Below are 23,280 nucleotides of genomic sequence, written 5' to 3'. Positions count from 1 at the left end.
CTGCTTTCAAAGTAAACCTCCCAAACTTGGCTGCCCTTTTATTAGACACCAGTGGGATCACCTGACTATAGCTGGGAGGGGTGGGAGCTACAACATGGAGCTGGTCACTGCTCCTGTATAAACTATAACAAACAAGGAAAAGTTGTGCTCACCACTAATTTTTAAAACCATTAGGCGGGTGTGCAATGAGGCTGTGACCACAAAATACATATAGACAAATACAAGAGTCCTCTGCACTCAACCCATTATCAATATATTTAAGACAGAGACATTTTGTGCATACTGCTACTAAAAAATGCCTTACCCTTTAAACAAAACAGGGATTGTTTTACTTTGAAAGCAGCTAGTAAGTAGCAGGTAAAACTTAGTCCCTTTGTAAAATGTATTTGTCTATATGTATTTTGTGGTCACAGCCTCATTGCACCCCCGCCTAATGGTTTTAAAAATTAGTGGTGAGCACAACTTTCCCTTGTTTCCCCTCCCCTCCCCACATTCATAACCCATCCCCCTTCGAGTATCCTCTCAATTTTACTGACAATAAATAGTTTCTTTACAAATTCATATAAATAATTAAATACAATAAATATTTCATGTCATAAATATGCAGGTGATACAATAAATGTTTCATATAAAAATGCAGATGATAGCCGACACAATATGAAACAGATCACACAGTCCAGGCCCGGAGTATACTCAGTGCTCCTTTGTCTAGCCCTAACGTGAATTCAAAAAGCAATTAAAGTAACATTGTTCATTAAGGCCTTTCAGTGCCAAAGTATCCAATCTTTTTATCCAATCTGTTTCAAGTTGTAACAACATTTGTAAACTATTGCATCCTCTTCTCGTTTTGGGTACATGGTCAATACCAATGTATTTAAAAGTGGGTCATCTATGGACTCTTTCCAAATAGTGCCTAGCCACAGGCTTCACAGTGAAGAATTGCTGGAACCAAAAAGGGTAGGCTGGTATGGGTATTTGCATATCTATTATGGCAAAAATGAGAGTAAGATATCAGGGATAGAGGAAGTGTGTACAGGCTGTTACATACAAAACCAGCCTATTAAGGCACTAAGTATTTTACTGACAGGGGACAAAACTTGATTGAAGGTACTACCAAATGTTAATAAGGGTAAGCAGAAATCCACATAAGGCTGGTCATAGTTAGAGAAAGCAATTTAGGGGTAAAGTTTCAACGTATCCAAGTATCCAACGTGTTTTGCGCCTAAGTAGCGCAGTGTCTCTGTTACCTCCCTGTGATAATGGCAGTTGATAGTCTAAGGCCATAAATTTGTATGTGGGAAAGGAATGTCCCATTTTCAAAAAATTCCTGGCAAACGATTGCTTTGCCTCCCTTTCTTTTAGTGCTTTGCTTATTGCAGAGTGATAGTTGCCTATTTTTTCCTGTAGTGCAGTGTTGGTTTTACCCACATAGTACAACCCGCAAGGGCAAATCACAACGTAAACCACGAAAGTAGATGTGCAGGAGAGTCTGTGCAGGCTTTTATACCGTTTCCCAGTATGAGGATGGGGAAAGTCTGGACCAACCAGTAGACATCTACACTTTACACAATCTGGGCACCTATAGCACCCAAGCTTGCATTGACTGGATAACCAATTGGAGAGGTCAGTTCTAACCAGAATATCTCTAAGACTCCTATTTCATTTAAATCCAAACAAGGGTTTAGGTGCCTGATGGAGGGACAAGCTCTCATCCATGTTGGCCAGTTATTGTACACAATGTGTTTGAGGTCCTTGGAGGCATCTGAAAATGTAGTTGTAAAAATTAATGACGGTTGTGTCGATGAGCATTTCTGTTTATAGTCAAGTAGATCATCCTGACTAAAAGTGGCTGCTCTAGTGACCTGTGCCTGCAATTTCTCTTCCTTGTACCCCCTTTGCTAAAATATATCATAAGTCTCCTTAAGTTGTTTTTGTGCAGTGTTGGGGTCACTGTTGTTCCTTACAGTTCTCAAAAACTGTGAATAGGGAATACCTCTCAGGGTAGAAGGTGGATGATTGCTGGCAGCATGGAGAATGGTATTGCGGTCAGTGGGTTTTCTAAATAGACGTTTCCCTAATCTGTCACCTCATCTATATATCTGAAGGTCTAAAAAATCAGTAGTCTGGGCATCATATGTGAGAGTCAGTTTAACTGAAGTATACAGACTGTTGAGCATTTGGTGAAAAAATAAAAGTGTCTCACTGTTACCCTTCCAGATAAAAAGCGGATCATCAATGAAGCATAGGTACAAGACAATATAAAGTTTTGCCCTAGCTATGATGTGCGTTTGCTGAAACTGTGACATCAATAAGTTTATGTAGGAGGGTGCTAGCGCACTTTCCAAAGCCTTCCCAGAGAGTTGCAGAAAAAATGTTTTTTCAAATCTAAAATAATTACAAGTCAGTGTCAGATCCAGAAGGAATTCTCTCGGAACTGGTTTGTCAGGACGTGTTTGAAGTGCCTCCCTACATGCAGAAATCCCTTATTGATGGGGGATGATGGTATATAGGCTTTTGACATCCATTGTGACTAGGAGACAGCCCCCTTGTAAATCCCCCAGCTGTTTTACGGCCCTAATAACATGTGTAGAGTCTTGGGTGTATGTCGGGTTTACTTTGACCATATATATACATATATTTGATAATAAACTAGTAATTTTTTTAAATTCCGAAAAGTTTATTAATCCAACGTTTCGGTCCCACACAAGGACCTTTCTCTTGTGTTTTCCTTGAGAAAGGTCCTTGTGTGGAACTGAAAGGTTGGATTAATAAACTTTTCTTTATATATATATATATATATATATATATATATATATATATATATATATATATATATATATATATATATATATATATATATATACACACACACAAAGTGGATTTTATAACAGCTTTATGGGGCGTTGTTCGTGATGAGCGGATTTATTGCAATTCCAGTGCATTTGTCACAAAAAAGTCACATCGAAAAAGCACCCATTGACACCAATGTATCATGCATGGGAATAGTCACTGTGAAAAAATCTATTCACCCATGCATTTTGCTCTGTAAAAATGATGATGTCATTGTGTTGAGAGAATTTTCGCTAATCATTAAACGCTGCTGACAGGATAAAAAAAATGAATTACTTTTGTCAGATAAAAGTCTAGTATTGTTTAAATACGACTAGAATTATAACCAATATTATTTAGTTATTTTGCCATAAACAAGGCAGAAACCTGAAGTACAGCAGCTGAAATGTTTGATTTACAGCTGTGCCACAAATGGCTGATTATTGTCCGGTGTTTAAATGTAGGATATAGAATCAACTGATTTGCAGGCCTCCGCTCTTTTAATTGTGCAGGCACACAAAGTGAATTTAAACGTGGAACACATGAGCTTGCAATTTTGTGACAAGATCTAAATTTATACACAGACTACGAATCAGAACGGTGTGGCCTTACTCTCAAAGAGAATCTCTATCTGTTCACCATTAGTAGCACTTAACCAGTCATTTACTTAATGGCACATAATTACAGATCAACCTATTACTGCTTGTGTAAAATTCAAACCATGTACACTTCAGTTCATAGCACCCAGTGCTGGTATGTTTGACATAGTATGTGAACACTGAAAAATAGCACCATGGTCAATGAGTTCAAAAAATATTGATTAATAATTAATTGTTAATGAATTGTTGTGTTTACTGAATGAACTGAGAGAAAATAAAGTGCAAGTAAATAGATAAATGGAAGTAAGTGAAAGGACCCCAAAGAGATAACTGTCAGTTATCGCCTTCAGTATTACATTAGTAAAAAGGTCAGAAACCCACCAGCTGCTAGAAATAAATGCCCTGTTCCTATTATATTTTGTAGAGATGGCTAAAATGATTGCAGAGCAGTTTCATCCTAAAAACATTAACAGTGAACTAACTGAAATAGAAACCCCTTCATAAAGGGTTCAATTCACCTGTCGCAAGTGGATTGGTATATTGATACAAAGTGCAAAAAACAGGGACAAGATGATACACAAGAGTCCCTTTAGCATTCTGGTCCAATCCACAAGGGCAGTCTAAACAACTTCTCTTCCAAAACTTAACATGTCATTTTACGATGTAGTTCACCTATTTTTAATATAGTGCTATTGCTTACATAATTTGCTTATTTTCTTAATGTGCTTTATAAATCTTCTTCATTTTTTCTCCTCTTACATTCAACTTAAAATGCAAAGTGTGTGGTTTTATAATACTGACAAAAGAACGGAACATGATGAATTGTCTTACAATATTATGCTGCTACCACCCAGTAGTTTATTTCAGTTGCACCTAATTAATATTAAAATGTTGATGCTAAAGGACTAAAGATTTCAGTCAATTTTTTTTAACCAGAAAAAGGTCCCAACAACCAAAAAGCTCAGGAAAGACTTGTGTATCTATAACTAAATTAGTATCTGCTCCTAAGTATCACAAATTCATATTTTCTTAAAGAGAACTTGTTTTTTAGCGTTTAACAAGGGCAAGTTGACACCGTTTGATGCTTTTTTGCATGGGCCAAAAATCCTTTAAAACTTGCATCAGTTTTAATCACAGGTTATACTGGTTTTTGTCATCCAGGACCAGCCAAAAATCACCTCTAGAAAGAAACTCCAAGCTGAACCTATATTTAACTTTAGATCAATACAGAAAAACTAAGAAGAGGAATAAGATAATTTTAGCAAGAATTAAGCAGAGGAAGAATAAAATCGATCTTTGATAAAAGTTTGCACTAGATCTCTTCATGGCAACTTGATCAGTAAGTGATACCTGAGTATGTATGGATACCTGCTAGCTGGGAAATCAGCTTAACCTTGCAATAACCTATGACCAATTTGGCAGTATTTTGCTGTAACAAATCTGATAATACCTGGGACTGACTTAGAAAAGAAAGGAAAAATCTTCATTTTTTACAAGATTTTTATTTAGCGTTTTACAATCTTCTTCACAATGTTCAAAAGCAATTTTCCCACTCAGCAGATTTATAGATGATAGATTTATGTGATGGACTGTGTGAATCTTAAACGTTTACTAGTAATGGAACAAAAATAAGTGTCCCTTGAATCAATTTGCAATATATACACTGCTGCCCAGGTAACATGCTTTATTTTCAGTATATAGATATGGTTTCATTGAGTTCTTATGCACTTCTGAAAATGTATCCCCATAAATTATTGCACATGGAAAAGAGTTCTGCCAGCACTATTGCTTGATTTTCTTTTCTTTTTTTGGTCAGTTTTGCTAGAAACAATCATTGTTAATCATAGATCAAAACATTTCAAGACTAATAATTTTTGAGAAGAAGACAGGGGCCATGATTTAGATCACCAATTTATCTCAGAGGCTTCTATTAGAAAGATATCATTCATGACTGTGCAGTAGCAATCTGACAGGCTTCCTTACTTAACCCCCCCAAACACATTTACCAGGTCCAATCTAGACATCCATTCACTCCAGCCTTTATAGATTACATTTTCTGGCCAACTAACTATATTGAAAACATAAATTATACAAATAAAGAACCAGTGTATGTAATATATTGAGTACATAAGATGAGCTTACCACTATGTACGGTGGTGCACATGCCCCAGACCTTCAGCAGAGGGAGCAAACACCAAGAAACATCAAAGCAGGCTGGCACAAGCCTGGTCCCACAAAGTAGAAGAGCCGAAGTCAGATGGTAAAAGGTTAAAAATCAAGAACCAAGGTCTGACGCATTTCGTGTCTACCAGGGACACTTAGTCATAGGCTATGACCTGGTAGACACAAAACGCGTCAGGCCTTGGTTCTTAATTTTTTAAAAATAATGTAAGCTTTTAACCCTTTACCATCTGACTTTGGCTCTACTACTTTGTGAGACCAGGCTTGTGCCAGCCTCCTTTGATGTATATTGAAAACATGTTTTACTTTGCACACATTGACATATTTTCATTAAGGTCTTGTTTCTGCTACTGCGACACCCATCTTTATACCATAATGATTTGTAAGGTTTTTATATGCATTAACACAGCAGTGGCAGTTAGAAAAATCATTTATTACTGAATCATATCATTTAAAATGCCACACTGACAAACTGTTAGATATTTCTGCACAGGAGGACTCTAGTGGAAGTTGGACAAGGGGACAGTAAAAAAGGATGAAGTGTGATGGCATCTTTAAGTTATACATGAAGAAATGAAAAAAGTCAAAAATATTTATAATGCTAATTCCAACCAGTCCTGAATTTTCTATTTCAAGAATGCAAATAAAAATGTAGTTGAACCTTTAACCCCTATTAACCACAAGGTAAATTGACAATTAGGGTCTTTGTTTTGATTTTTGACTGCAGAATCATATTAGTAGAATAAAGAGTAAACTCGCCACAAAAAGTATTTATTAATAATTGTTCTATCTGTTTTAGCCACTCTCCCATGCATCTTTAATTTTGACTTTAAAACTGTTGCCTTGTTGCTAAGTTAATTCTAGAAACCCAACAGAAGTTGAAATTTCAAGCCTGAGGGTTTCAAAGCAATAATGTAAATATATTAAAAACGTAAACATTTTTTTAAAAATTAAGGCTAACTGCATGTCATCTTAAAATACTTATGTCTACATGATTATAAAAGTTAATTTTTATGTAAATTATCCTTTCAACTATCAGAAACATTGCTTACAAAATTTAGCTTGAAGAAAACTACTTGACAGAGCTTTTCTCTGTTACCTGGGTTTCTAAAATATTTCTGTCACAGCACTCAGGAGGAATGCTATGAGCATCATATGTTGTAATTAGATTTTCTAAAAGCATTTGACAAAGTTCTGCATCAGAGGTTAATGAATACAGGGCAGAGTGATGGAATCAGAAGAGACAGATTGCACTGAATATTGGCAGGCAGCCAGAAAACATAAGAATTCTAAAAATGAAAGCTTCAAATTAAATTCTACGTGGACAAAATAGTGGCCTTAGTTTGGTCATGTTATAGATACGAAAAAATGTTAATAAGATAGTAAACAGATAGATAGATAGATAGATAGATGATAGATAATGATAGAAAATGATAGATAGCAATTATACTTTTTGCTTTAATTTTTCATGTGCATAGAATCTATAAGCTAAAGAGAGAGCAAATTAATTTAGACATATAAAGGCTCATTTACAACTTCACTGCAATTTTCTGCCAAAGTTCGCTATGTTATTCCCACAATGCCTGCCCCAATTTTGTGCAATATGCCAAAATTTAAATAAAGCTTGCTCTTGGCTGGTGTTCAACCACAGGGGTTTCTACTTATGAGCCATTAAATAAAGGAATTTCCCATAAATCAAGATACCAAACCAACCTGCAAAATCAAATCTGAGAGACTTGTCTGAACTTTAACTTGCAGGCAATATAAGTTTGTGTTTTCCTAAATTGTTATTTTAATGAATGGCCCACTGACCCTATTTTCTCACACATTGTACCCTGAAAGCTCATTTACAGTAAATATAACTGCAGAGAGAAAAGCACAAAAGTTTTCTTTTAATCTTAATAAAAGTGTGTGTAAATGCTGCAACTTTCCACTCATCATTGCATATTATGCCAGACATGACACTGCAATGCAGTTCATCAAGTGCAAATTATTTTGTGTAACAATAAAAAGAAACCCTAGATGTAAAACCACCTCAATGCAGGTGTTAATTCCAGGGTTCCCTTGTCTCTGTGCTCCCTGTTTTTCCATCTTGCATGCAATTCATCAAACCAGTAGGGATGTAGCGAACTGCCGTTTTGGTGTTCGCGAACGCCGTTCGCGAACACCGGCAAAAATGCGAACAGTTCGCGAACTTCGAACACCCGCAAAATCGTTCGATTCGAACGATCGAAGGATTTTAATCGTTCGATCGAAGGATTTTCGTTCGAATCGAACGATCGAAGCCATTCGATCGAATGCTTTTCATTCGATCGAATGCTTACAATCGTTCGAACGAATGGAAATCGTTCGATTTTAGCGGTCGAAGGAACCGAATGGTCGAATGGTCGAACGATTTTTATTCGAATCGAACGCGAACTCAAATTGGCGAACGTCGCGCGACGTTCGCGAACATTCGGCGGACGCGAACAGTCGAAGTTCGCCGGCGAACAGTTCGCTACATCCCTGCAAACCAGAGGAGCTGTGCTGGGAGAAAGTTGCAAAGGGCATGTATAGCACAAGTACCTTTTGCAATAGCATTTACTTTTTCCCAATACACAATTATCTTGCCTCCAGTGACCATCAAAGTCAGTTTTTTACCTGATGTGGACAGAAGAAATGTATACAAATATTAAATTATCTAAGGGGCCCATTCACTAAGATTTTCGAATGTTTTTTTTGGCTACTTCGACCATCGAATTGGCTACTTCGACCTTCGACTACGATCTTCGACTCGAACGATTCGAACTAAGAATCGTTCGACTATTTGACCATTCAATAGTCGAAGTACTGTCTCTTTAAGAAAAAACTTTGACCCCCTAGTTCGCCATCTAAAAGCTACCGAAGTCAATGTTAGCCTATGGGGAAGGTCCCCATAGGCTTTCCAAGTTTTTTCTGGTTGAAGGATAATCCTTCGATCGATGGATTAAAATCCTTCAAATCAAACGATTATTCCTTCGATCGAACGAATTGCGCAAAATCCTTTGACTTCGATATTCAAAGTCGAAGGATTTTAATTCGCCAGTCGAATATCGAGGGTTAATTAACCCTCAATATTTGACCCTTAATACATCTGCCCCCAAGACTAGCAAGAGAAAGCAAAGATTTCGGGGGTTTACCTTTTAAAAATTGAATGTGAAAGAAATCAGAATTTGGAATGTTTGACACTAATGTACGTGTTAAAACAAGGAGCATGAATCTGCTTCAGGCCTTCAGGCTAATCCTGCACCCAGTTTTCTGAACTATTTATATATTTCTCCATCAAAGGGAGAAGGGGGACAAATGTTAATTCTTCTTTTGTAGTGGTTACTGCTTTCCTTGTACAGGTATGGGACCCGTTATCCAGAATGCTCAGGACCTGGGGTTTTTCCAGATAACGGATCTTTCCGTAATTTGGGTCTTCATGCCTTAAGTCTACTAGAAATAAACCCAATAGGCTGGTTTTGCTTCCAATAAGGATTAATTATATCTTAGTTGAGATCAAGTACAAGGTACTTGTCAAGGTAATCATTTTTTAAAATTTGGATTATTTGTATAAAATGGAGTCTATGGGAGATGGCCATTCTGGATAAGGGATCCTATACCTGTAGTAAGGCTATGGCTGCAATCATACCATTGCCAGAAAAAAAAATAGTCTGTTGCTCTGGATAACAATTTGCAGATACCACACCAACCAATGGAATAGTAAGTTTAAGCCTAAACCTGTTTGGATTTTTCTTAAACTTCAGAGCATTTACATTCTAATACTTGTACAGCCGAGGTGGTTGGGAGAATCAGACAAGTAGATATGCAATAGTAACAGCCAAACTGAATTTTGAATTGCTATTTATTAAGACTCAATTTTAGGGTTGCCACCTACTCTGGTATTAAAATCTGGACAAATGGGCAGGCTGATTATGTTAGAGGGGCTGTGCATCAGAGGATGGGGTGGTGACTTTGGGGCATGCCCAGTGATATATAACTTGAAAAAATACGGAGCTCAAATTTTTTGGACAATGTTTATAAGCTTATCACTTTAAATGTTGTGTCTGGGTGCTCATGCCCCAGACCTCAGCAATAGGAAGTAAACCACTGGTAGATATAGTGACAGGCAGGCAACAATCCAGAACCTCAGAATGTAGAATCCAGGAGCCCGTAGTTTGAATAATATCCATTTTTATTTTACATTATAATTAAAAACAACAGAGTGCCCAATGATGTTAGAGTGTGTCCTGTGGCATAGGGGGTGTGGCTATTATATCATTCCCACATGATTCAAGTTTTTTAAAGCGGGCAGGATGTTCTGAACTGGACAGGCCCCTAAAAAACAGCCGGTCTGTTTTTTTAATCTACATATTATGGAACAAATTCTTTTGACATGTTATTTGAAGCGATCTTTTAATGCTTAAAAATAAACATTATTTACTTAAGTTTAGGGCAATAATATCCTGATAACTGGTGGGGTCACTGGGGTGGTGCAATCTAATTTGGCAGTCTGCATTTTGGGGGATATTTCCTCCCTTTCATTCCTTTTTTATTTCTATCATTTGCTTCCCCCTGTAGATTAAAAATAGAGCACAGAAGAAAATTTGCCTATATATAACAATTTTCCTACCAGCCTTGTTGTATCTTCAATTGTGATTTTACAAATAGCCCTCTGAAGGTATTTTATTTGAAACAACTCCGGTTAGTACTGTATACATAGTTATCTGTAAGCAGCAAACACACACCATTAGCCATTTTCAGTTCATTAAAAAAATACTGTTTAGGTTTTTCAAAAACGCATGAATAATTCACAGACCATATTTATACAAAATCATCTGAATTCTATTTATATCTGCGTGTGCATCCCTCATAGTTGGAAATTCAGCTCATAATGTAATCTGATAAGCAGAGGTCTTCTTGTGAACAGTGATCCGCTATTATTTAGAAATATTATTGCAGAAGATATGAAGGAAATGAAAGGGTGCTATGGAATGAAGAAGGCCATAAATAAAAGAAGACATGATGCATACACACTCATTTTTCAATTCAGTTTAATTTCATCTTCTGGGACAGTCATTATAGGATTGCCGTTTGGAACAGATGAAATATTGCTGAAGAAAAATAAATAATAATGTAGTAACTTTCTGGAAACAGATTAATAAACTGTGAAACAGCTCAAGCATACTGAAATGAATCAGATTTGGGATTTTTCTTGCATACCGGCATTTACATAGTAATAAAGGAACCAAATGTAAAATAAAGGTGATGAAAGGATCAAAACTGACCCTTCCTTCTCCTTGTGGTGTCCAGTGGCAATATTCCTTCTGTACCCTTCAAGTTTGTCAGCAGCACATGTGAGTTACTTGGATCACACTATGCAGGTTCAATACAGATCATAGAGTTCTACAGGTATGGGACCGGTTATCCTGAATGCTGGGGGACCTGGATCTTCATACCTTAAGGGGGTTATTTATCAAAGGTCGAATTTTAGCTTTATGTGAACTTTTTAGACCTTGAATGAACTCGAATGGGTTCTAATTTAAGAAAAAAATGGAATCAGAGAGTTTGGGGTTAACAACCCAAATACTCAATTAGTCTCATGTGTCATACATCTTATGCAACAGTTACGATGCTCTTTCGAGGCTGATATAATATCATTGTGAATAAGGTCTGTGGAATGAGTCCATATATTTAACTTTTCATAGCAATAACAATTATATGCCAACATAGTTCTTCTCCTTAAAGGAATAGTAACAGCAAAAAAAGTCTTTTGAAGTAATGAAAATATAATGTACTGTTGTGCTGTTCTGGAAGCTCTAAAATAGCTAATATAAACAAGCCACTGTGTACCTTTGGGGGCAGCCATCCAAGCTACAAAAGGAGAAAAGGAACAGGATACATAGCAGATAAGCTATGTAGTATATAATGGCATTCTTTAGAATGTATCTGTTATCTACTGTATATTCTGTGCTTGAAGGGCTGCCCCCATGGCAACTTGTTTACATAAACTATAGTTGTGTTTCTGAAGCAAACACACCAGGTTAACTAGTGCATGGCAACACTGCATTATATTATCATTCCTTTAAAACACTTTCATTTTTGGCGTTACTGTTCCTTTAACTAAAAGATAATTGACCACTCCTTTAAATTCCCCTCACTGAATCCTCCACCTCAAGCCCCCTTTAAAGCACCCCTCCAATCCTTGGAGGTAATTCCAATACTTGAAATGAAGAGATGCGGCAGGTTATATAGTGTAATTTTATTTATGACAATTTAAATATAATTCTCCCCTGTGGCTGTCCAGCCTACATCCCACTAAAAACATTTTTCATTTTGCACAGCCTATTTAACCAGTTTTTATTTTTATTTTATATTTTATATTGCTTTAAATACTTAAAAGTAGCAACCTAGACTTGGTCTTAACCACTGTTGTCTCTTCTGTACACCAGGGGCTTTATGTGATAAATTCCGTTTGTGTCCATTGTTAAAAAAAAATGAATACAATCGTACATATAACAGACAGTTAATAAGTGCATAACCATGGCTTACACAGTCATGCATTCATATTCAAATAAGTTCAAGTATGCTAATATATTTTCCTCTAAAGGGTATACTGGATAATTGCTATTTAAGGGGACAATCTGTAAATAAGGCAACTATATAGATAGGGCTTGACTTGAAAATGTGCTCTGCCTTTACTTATAGGGGGTTATTTATCAAGGTCCGAATTTATCTCAATATCAGCTGCTACAAACTCCGATTTAACCCCCTCGGGTTTTAATGCTTATTTATTATTACATTTTCCCGAAAATTACCTTTGCAGGAAAAACTCAGATTTTCACGATTTCTCCGAATTTTTCGAAGTTTTCACCCAAAAGCTCTGAAAACATTGTGAAATTGCCAGAAACCCCAGACAAAATCAACGGGACTGTTCCCATTGACTTTTATGCAACCACAACAGGTTTGAGATGCCGTGTTTTTATATTCGGGGCTTTTTAGCCCTTAGGTGTTTAATAAATTCTGAAAAATTCGTAATTTTTTTTAAGCCTATTATAACACAAAAAAAACCCACAAATTGTTTGGATTTCGGGGAATTTCGGGTATTCAGAGCTTTGTAAATAACCCCCATAGTGTTCATGGAAAAAATATCTTTAGTCCTTTTTTCATTATAGTGAGGTTTAACTGGAAAGGGAAAACCTAAGCTAAAAAGTCAAAATGCTTAAAGGAATAGTTCAGTGTGAAAATAAAAACTTGGTAAATAGATAGGCTGTGCAAAATAAAAAAATGTTTCTAATATAGTTAGTTAGCCAAATATGTAATGTATAAAAGCTCTAAAAAAATCAACCAAAAACCACAAAAAACTGTAATAAAAAAGTTAAGTTGTAAACGTCCTATAGAAGTCAATCGGAGCTGCGTCCAATGGTCCTATGATCCTATTAGACCATTTTTAATCAATTCAGACTTTTAGAGGTTTCTGGATTTTGTTTCGCTAGGAATTGTCCAAATAACTTTAATTTTTACAGGTTTTAAAGGTAATCATATTTTTTTTTTCGAATCGTTCTGTGCTTTTTTTCAGTTGTGCTTTTTAAATTTGGACCTTTTAATAAACTTGTGATTTTAGCGAAAGTGAGTTTAGTAGTAGTTTCAAAAACCTCTAAAACCTCTAAAACGAGACTGTTGATAAATAGGCCTCTGTGTGTACTAAATACTAAAGTGGTAAAGAATTTCATTTTGGGGTCCATACATTATTTAATGACGAACACTATGATCATGTTCAATCTGGTCTTCTGCGACTGATTTATTCTGATTTTAAGGTGGGATTTAGGGCAGACCCATTTATGCCAAATGTGGACATGGTGTTGGTTATGTTATGCATACTATTAACTAGATCATAAATTGTTCATTTGCTTTTTCTGACCAAATTTACCTACCAGATCAACTGATGTATGTTATGTTTATCGATATATTACCAAGTACTGTTATTTTCATAGTTATACCAGTGACTGATGTTATATTTATTTCTTAAAAGACAGAATTCTAAAAGACTGCATTAAGAATGCAGGAACACACTGTATATGGATGTGTGTAACCATAAAAATAAACCAAATAGGAACATAATTTATTGCTTATTTTGAGCGGAGAAACAGAGAAAACAAAACAATTTATAGTTCAATGTACAGCTTATGTTATGTTACAAATAGCTGCATTTTTTTCCAATAAGTATTAATTGTAAGATACCAACTATATGCCTATAATTTTTATTCCTCCTTAGCATACTGTGAGGGAATGTGAATATTTCATAATTATTTACTTTACAGAAATTATTTTACCTTGCCTTTTTTGCTGGTTCAGCTTCAAGCAGCCTGGATATGTTTTTTATAATCATGTGCATTCATTATCCTTTATTAATTCATTACCCATGGTCCCATAAATGACATTTCATATTACTTTTTCCTTAATTTTCTTATGCATCGGTAAAGTTGATTTAGCTAATTCTAGCTTTTTGTGTATGGACAGTGCAATAGGGGCTTGTTTATTTTAGAATTTATTTTTTATAAGGACATCTGTTTTGCCATGTTTTACAATCTTTTAAATGCCTGTTTAATTGTTGTTTTGCAAAAAACCCTTTAAAATGACAGTTTTATAGGCTGGATAAGCCTGCTCAATTCCTAATGATCTCTGAAAACATTTTATCTGAACATAAAAAACTAGGCTTCCCCTGAATTATTTTGAATTTATGATGACCAGCTACACAAGGAGAAATCAAGAGATATATTTATGGTAAGTTTATATCAGCCACTTATCTAGCTCTGCCAATCCTATTTATGTGTTAAAGTGAAAGCAGAGCACCTGTGTTTAACCCATAAATCAGGCATCACAAGCACCTTACAAAGTAATTAGTAAATAAATTGCACGTAAAGGGGTTCTTACACAGGGAAAGAGCACATATGTAAGGGTTTTGACAAAGAAAATTTGATAAATAGCTAAAAAATCCTGATCCTCTGTAAGAGAGTTTAGGGGGCAAATTCACTAAAGCGCGAAGCGGCTAACGATATCTGGCGTAAATTCGCTAGCGAAGTGGACCTGCTCTAGTGCTACTTCACACCCTTACACCAGGCGAAGTTGCGCTATGGCAAAGGGACGTAACTATGCTAATTCACTAACTTGCGCATTTTACTGAACGTTACCTCTTGCACCAGACTTGCCTTCACCACCTCAGACCAGGCGAAGTGCAATAGAGTAGATAGGGATTGCTTCAAAAAAAGTTGACATTTTTTCTAAGTCCCAAAAAACACTGGCGTCTTTTACTTTTTTAAGGGTGATAGGCTGAAAAGGATCGTAAATTTTTTTGGGGGTACCCTCCTTCCCCCCTACATTTCCTAACATATGGCACCTAAACTATACAGTGGGCACATGTATAGGGCAATATAACAACTCTATTTTATTTTATAAAGTTTTCCCAGGCATGTGTAGTGTAATGTATTTGCTGCTAAATATACGTCCATTGTACTTTAACTTGGCTGTATGCACTTGGCTGTATGCAAATTAGGCATCGCTAGCGTAACTTTGCTTTGCTTAACAAATTAACACTAGCGCAACTTCGCTTCGCTACCCTCCCTGAGCACAACTTTGGGTTTTAGTGAATTAGCGGCGACCTGGCGAAACTTCACCTGGCAAAGTGTGGCGAAGTGCAGCGAAGTGCGGCCAAGCCTGTGCTAGCACAACTCCGCAGGTTAGTGATTTTGTCCCTAGGAGAGATATTGACCACTGATAATTTGGCCCCTTTAAAATTAAAACCTGCACATTCAGGAATGATACTGTAAATCAGAAGTAATTTCTTACAGTTTTAGCTGCTACAGATCCATGAGCTTGATCAGGCATTTCCACTTTCACGCTTCAAAATTTATAGATTTTTCATATAATACGTTTTCATCTATGTCCCAAAACAATAATGGCATCCTTACTGAAGGGAGGGTGATATCGATTTGGGACAATGAATAATCCCTTTCAATTAAAGTATGTAGATCAGTACATAGCTGGTCACCCAAACATTGGGAATATTATCAGCAACAATCTCAATCATCTGTTTGTCTGTTCACATTGTTGTCCCACATGCACTTGGATAGACCTCACCAAAAGGATTGGGTGCAACACCTGTTGGCCATTGTTAGTAAAGGAGTTAGTAAAGGGTACAAAAATGATCAAGAAGTTAGCTAAAATGTTGGGTTTAATATTATTAAGGGGGAATTTATGAAGATTACCACAATATACAAAGTATAAAGCATTTATGCACTGGATGTACTTGAATGATAACTTTAACTTAAAAGGTTAAACATTAAAGTTGTCAGGAAATGATTTATTCTGAAAATTGCCTGAAACTGACATAAGAATTATTCTTGTCAGGCGAACCATTGTGGGTACAAAAACTTTTCCGTTCACTAAGACCTGCTGTTGATTTTCTAAAAGAAAATAGACCTTTTATAGTCACTTAAAATATATTGTCTTCAGAAGAAAACCTGTTTTTATACCTTCCGCATCCACACAAATGAGAGCTTCTTGCTGGCTAGTAAATGTGAGATAGTTTTGCACTCTGTGAAAATGTTCAGAGAGAAAATTGATCACTCAACCACAAAGAACAAAATAACAAAGACAACATTTAAAGCAGATAAAGTAACTGAAATGATGCCCCATGTATACTCAATTTCATTTACAGTGATATTTTGAAAACAATATTGCAGAAGAAAAGAACTATTTGCTGAAGGCAGAGATATTATTTTAAATGAGTCAATACAAAGCTTTTCTAAAATGTAACAAAGGAAGTTATCTATAAGCAAGCCAGGCAAGGTCAAAGTCACGTAGATAAAGAAAATTCAGTGCACTAACTCTGATGATAAGCACGGTCACTGCATGTACAAAACTAAAGAGGGCACTAAAGCCTATTAGTGTGCTACACTCTGAGCGCTCCATTGTGCAAGTATTTTCCTTGACTTCGTTTAGCTGGATGTTAAAAATCGTGATGGGAAAAAATGAATTAGCTAAACCAATTAAAAAGCAATAGCATATTGACATGATATTGTAGTCATGTTCATTGCTGAATTGATTCAGTTTTCTGTTCAATAAAGTAAGACTGATATTCTGATCTATACACACATGTATTAGGTGCTGCCACCCACACCCCCATCTGAAAAAGCAAGTATTTCAATATTTAAAGCCACACACACAAATATTATTTAGACTGATCACATTATGTTGTACATTAAAAGGGTTAAAATCACCAGGACCAAACATTAACTCAATTCTGAGAAAGTGGCATGAAACCACAAAACGAGTCAAGCGTGGGGTATGTTACACTACTGCAGATGTTTGACTGGTTTTAAATGTATCTAAATAAATGAAGATTGTATGACAATAAGCTGCCTGGTGCTTCATGGAAATGTACAAGTTGACATAATAGTTTGCGAGTTTCTGGAGGCGTGGTCACGTGTTAGCACATGTACCATCAGTTAGACGTATTGACCCAGCTCTGGTTGGCCAACAATATTAAACCATGTATGGGACTCCTACAAAAGATCACTTAAAGTGACACGGACACTAAAAAATGATTATTCAAAATATTAATGTACATTAGAAGTTACCTATAGCTCATGTTGATTGTTTTTCACTTATAGGGCTGCTTTTGTAAGTAATTGTTACTTGAAGATCCTAAACCTGACTGTTTTGCCAACCTGTCTGTCCCTTCTCGACATGTCAGTTAGAGTTTCTAATTCTAACAGACTGCTGAAGTTCAAATATGGCAGCCCCCTCAGAGAGGAACATGGGGGATCAGATGGGTAATGTAAAAGCATCTGTAAATACTTTTATGGCAAAATTATAGATAGCATGCAAAGACAATATTATGATAGATGTAAAAAAAGGCTTAACGTCAGTATCTCTTTAAGTTCACAAAACTCACCAAGTACAGGGGAGGCCCTGGTGCACCACCCTGAGCCTTCAGCTAGGGGAGTGGATCCAATCGTATTAATGAAGGGAAGGCACTCAAAAAGTAGTTTCCCAAATAAGTTTATAAGAAACAAAGGTAATATTTTTAGGTACACATAAAGGTACGTGATTCATGTGCAACAGACACTTAAACATAGGCATTTAAAATCTTTGACCAGTCCTTAGAAGCATGCCATTTTTACTATAAATACGGGCAGGCACACAGGGCTGAATTTACATGGCCCTCACCCCTAGGCCTGCTGATATTTGTCTCCCCTGCCCCTCCCCTTTATTTTTGCACATGCGGATTGGCACATGGGAAATGGAAATAACTATAGTATTTTCATGCACATATTCAGTGCTTCTTAAAAAAATTGGATGTGGTTGGACAGCATGCCATTCCCTAAAGTCCTGAAGGGCTAGGCCCGGGCCTTTGTGGCCTTTCCACAGATCCGGGCCTATAAGCCAAGAATGTCAATTCAAATGAATAAGTTAACTTTTTGGTGTTACTGGCCCTTGTTAATAAAATGAATCTGAGTACATTAGGAGATATAAACTCAAGTGCATTATAAGATCTAATCTAAATCACATAGCTAGTATACATTTCTTGACTTCTTTCATAAGTATCAGAAACCTCTTTTGCTTGGAATGACAAGTTGGATCATTAAACAGAGGGTTTTTTGTGACATTCTGCTCTGTATTATGCACATGCAGAAAGCTTCCAACCAATGTGGGCAAAAGTTAGATGGTCCTACCAAGAAGACTAGTAGTAACACTTACAAACCTGTTTACTGTTAGTGGTAGTATGAAACATCTGTTTAAGTAATACATTGTTCTAAACTATTAGGGAATGTAATAAATAGCTCTTTATAGAAAAATATGCAAAAGTCAAAAAAATTTAAGTTTACCTTTGCATAAATTTAACATACTGTAGCTTCTGCAAAAAGTATAAAGCAACTTCATGTGGAAGTTTTCATCAAAACATCAGCCATTATTAAACATTGCTATGTACAATATACATTTGCAGTTTAACAAGTGTCAAACAAAGAATATTACCTAATGAAATGCAAATATTTGTTCTCAATGATATATATTTATTCTGTTTATGCCTCTTATTACAGATCCTACAAAGGCAACACAGGGAGGCACATTTATCAAGGATAGAATTTCGAATTCATGTGAGATTTTTTTTAAACTCCCTTAAATTTGAATGAATTCAAAATTTGACTTGCCAAAATGTATTAATAAAATCAACTATGAAAACTTGAATGGATTTAAACGCCCCAAAAACTCAAATTGATTCGAATTCAATCAAACTCAATTCGAGTTTTTTCTTGAATGTTAGGAAGGCTGCAAATATCTCCAAATTGATCCCTGGAACTCTCCCATTGACTTAAACAGTAATTCGACAGGTTTTAGGTGGCGAATAGTTGAATTTGGATTTTTAAAGGGCCAGAATATGATAAATCTAGAAAATTAAATTGGAATTTTTTTTATATAAAAGTGAGAAAAATGCATGGACAAGATTCAATTCAAGGAGAAAAAACTTTTTTCCGAATTCAGTTGCAGTTTTTTCATGTAGATAAATCACAAGTTTTTCTCAACTGAATTGCATTTTAATTTGAATCTCGCCCATGAGTTTTCAGGTGATAAACTTTTCTCACTGATTTAAATCTGGCCCACAGTCTGTGACTGAATATGGGTCTAATGGCTAATAATTGTATTAACTAGTGATGGGCGAATCTGTCCAATCTCCAAACTTCCAAATTTGTGAAACGCATTGAAGTCAATGGGCGTCAAAATTATTAAATCGCGACAATTTTAATGCATGCGACAATTTTTACACGCATGACTCTTTTGTCCAAATGCATTAAAGTCAATGATAATTTTGACGTGCAACAATTTTTACACCCACAACTTTTTTGTCGTAGGGAATTTTTCGGCGGCAAATTTTTGCAGCAGTTTTGCAAAAACGTTTGCAGGTGGTGAAATGTGGACATTTGCTGCGAATCCATGCCTGGCGAATAAATTCACCCATCACTAATATTAACAGGTAATTCTGCAATTATATGGAATCCGATTGCAAATTAAAATCCAAAGAAAATGACATTGCTTCTAAGTTTCCAAGCATCAATGAAACCAAATCCTCTTAGCATTCCTATAATTCTACTTGGAACGGCAAAAAGGTACAAATCACATTGAAGTCAATGGATGTTTTTTCGTGCCTACTTTTTCTATTCTGTGGCAAATCTTTTTTGTGACTAATTCACAATGAAATCTGGTGGAAATTTTTGCTCATCACTGCTCCCAAGGAAGTGCTGTTACTGTAAACCAGGAATGACATCATCTGAAGTGGGCAGGGCAAAAACATTTTCAAAAATGTGTAAAGAAGTAAAACTTGCTACAGCTAAGACCCGCAAACCTACCCACACCCAAAAGTGCTACCTGCAACCCCCATGTATACTCAACTCGCAGCAGGACTCTATCTCTGGATATGAAGAAAAACTTTTTTTCTAAAAGTTTAAGAAACCACTTTCTAAAGTCCAAAAACGATGAACTTTCATACAGGTATTTCATGCCTAATATTATAATTAAGATCATCATGAATTTCTTCATTCCCATTGTCACCATGACACTAGTCAGTGCTTTGTAGAGTGAGGAAGATTTAAATAGTGATAACTGTATCAAAGCTGCTTGGCTGGTATTCTTATGAAATATATTCTGCAACCTTCAACCTATTTTACACTGAAGAATACTGCCAGTATTAGTATGAAAAAGCTTTATTAATCATCCCTGTAGAGATCTTTCAGATTCTATTACTTGTAAAATACATAGTTTCTCTGTTCAGCGCAAATTGTTTTAAACTATTCCCACACTGCACACCAGGATATATACTTACACATCTTGCCTTTTATCACTTCTAAAAACTTAACCTCAATTTCCATACTCCTTTTGCTTAAGCTACTGAATATTCATGATGAATAGATTCTGTGGATACCAATGAAAGTAATAATATTTCAAATGATTTCTTTTATACAGTGAATACAAAATGCTCTGCTTATGTAAAAAATGTTTTTAATCTGCTTTTCCTTCCTCGTGTCAGGTTTTTGTGTTTATTGAAGAAAGCCTTACTTTCCTGTATTGATTCTTAAACAATTGTACTAATGATATATTTACAACTTTGGCTTCACTGTCATTTTGAATTTTAAGCAGTGAAATAGAATGTAATTTATGTAGAAACTTTCCAAAACCCTATACACAGCTAAAACTAACAGCACGCAAGTATTATTAATAGCCCGTACTCTACATATCATTTACATAAGCAGCTTGCATGATATCCAGGACTGGCGTAGTTTGGCAGTCAGGAATCTGGTGCCCTGAGAGCAGAACTGCAACTATAACTTAGTTTTTATATTCAACCATAGTTAGGCAGAACAGATGCAATTCAGTTAGATTGAATTAAACTAATGAAATTCATAGTCTATATGCAATAAGTATTGCAGTCACTGAGAAATGTTTTTTTATCGAATAAAGTCCCCTGACTGATCGCCCTTTGGCAACGCTCCCAAGGATCTTCAAATTTTATGTTCAGTATTTTCTTGAACTCTTAACCTACAGGAAGTAAAAAAGAGGTCACAAAACAACCTCCTTCCCAGATGCATCTCCCATTATATCTCACACATTGACTACATGTATTTAGTTTTCAAATTCCACATATAAGCCTGCATAAAAGGAAGTAACCTCATTTTAATGGAAAAGTGCAAATAAAGTAGCAGATTTTAATGATGTGTTTGCTTTGATGTACTTGCAGGTTGCATAACCATAAATAATGAACTAAGCATGTGGATAATGATAACAAAAATAATTATGCATACTATAGATGGATACATTTTCTCTATAGAGAGCACTTTAGTTACAACAGTTAGTATTAGTGAAACAATCCATCAAGATTTGTAAATGCAAATACAGATTATATCAATTTTTGGCTCCACAACTGGAAGAGGGTTAGGAAAGGTCAGGAAGTGAGCTCAACCAGGAATCAATAGTGTAGCACTTCCAATGGGTTTATTCTAGGTAGAGACAAGGCTGTTGTTTTATAGCTAGTGCCTACTAAATTTGTCTCCTCCTTTTCGATACATCTGTTTATGTAACTCTCCCTCATCTGAAATCTCATGCCTGAACAAATCATTCTTCCAAAACTCAAGCTGGTTAGCATGGCATACCTTTAATAGAGACATAGCAAAACCTAACCATGCTAAACTCACTCTGATTACAGAAACCTTTTGAAAATGTGATCCTCCAGTCCAAGCATTTACTGGTACAGTCCATTCTCAATACTGTAGATGGCCTGATTTTGATACCTAGTCATATTGCTTATTTGCATATCATGTGTGGGCTGCCTCAGGGTATAAGATTAATAAATTTGTATAATAAAATTGCTACATATAACTTCCTGTTCCCATTAAATTCATGCCTTTAAATGTTTTCTAAAAAATATAATTAAAGATCATTCTCATGCCCTTTAAATACAATATGATCATTTTTGGGGTTATATCTTAGCAACAGTTCCTAGACTCGTTCAGTGAATCACTTCACTACATTGAGTAGCAATACTTTCCCAAACTGCCTCGTTTCTGTATGCTCTTAGTTAACCTTGTGTCCCCAGATTCTATTACAGCATGATTTAAACTTTAGTTCTACAATCTGGTGACCCAAGCCTAAAAGAGAATTCATACCCCCAGACCCCCCCCCCCCTTTAACATGACTCTGTGTGTAGTAGGGTACAATGTTGTGTTTAAGGCAAATGTGTAATTAATAGTTAGTATAGCTATTTTCAGGTGTGCCACTAGGGGGAGCTAGAGGATCACTGTTGTTAGGGAAAGTCCCCAGTGGGTGGAGAAAAGGAGGTTATAAAAGGGAAGGTTACAAGCGGGCATTTTGGACATGCGTTATGGGAAGCGAGAGACTCTGCAGCAGTAGAGTCATCTCTCGGAGGAGCTACTGGTTCTAGTCAGTGAAAGGGCTAGTGGAAAACAGTACCCTCTAGATAGTGTAAGGAAGTTAGGTGACTAGCATGGGCAGTTGTGGACCCTAAAATGAGGTAGTGGGCATAGTGTGCCAAGCGAGAAACTCACCAGTCAGGGCTTAAGTGGAAAGGCTTAGCCTTGCAGAGTCGTCTGGGACCGAAGAGGGGTGCCTGTAGAAGCAAGTCCTCCCAGGCAGTGTGCAGCCACTGTAAGAGTCATAGGAAGAACCCTGTGGATGGTATGCTGTTCTGTTAAAGACCATGACCAATAAAGAAAGAAGTGTTTGACTATAACTCACTGTATTATTATTGGAGGATTATTATTGAGGTTACTATAGTGTGGCAGAAAAGGCAGTTGCCCTGTTAACATGTGTATCACCACACCCTCTCCTCACTTAAAAGTGTTCATATTTGTGAACCTATCATAAAAATGCAGAGTAGTTCAGTAGAGTTCACAGACGCCATCTTCTGCCTCTATAGTCCTATTCAGTCAGCTATCATAGAGTATAATTAGCCAATATGGGAAATCCACACTGGGTTAAAAAGGCTTAGGGCCCATTTATTAAACCACAATTTTTTCTGGTCAATGTATTTAGGAGGAGAACTAATTTTTTTGAGATTTATCATACCCCAAAGCTGCTAAAAATCTGAATTTGAGAATAC

The sequence above is a fragment of the Xenopus laevis genome, chromosome 3L (genome assembly GCF_017654675.1).
Source record: "Xenopus laevis strain J_2021 chromosome 3L, Xenopus_laevis_v10.1, whole genome shotgun sequence".
Lineage (NCBI taxonomy): Eukaryota > Metazoa > Chordata > Amphibia > Anura > Pipidae > Xenopus > Xenopus laevis.
The sequence above is the reverse complement of the archived record's forward strand: the minus strand, read 5'-3'. Positions refer to the sequence as shown.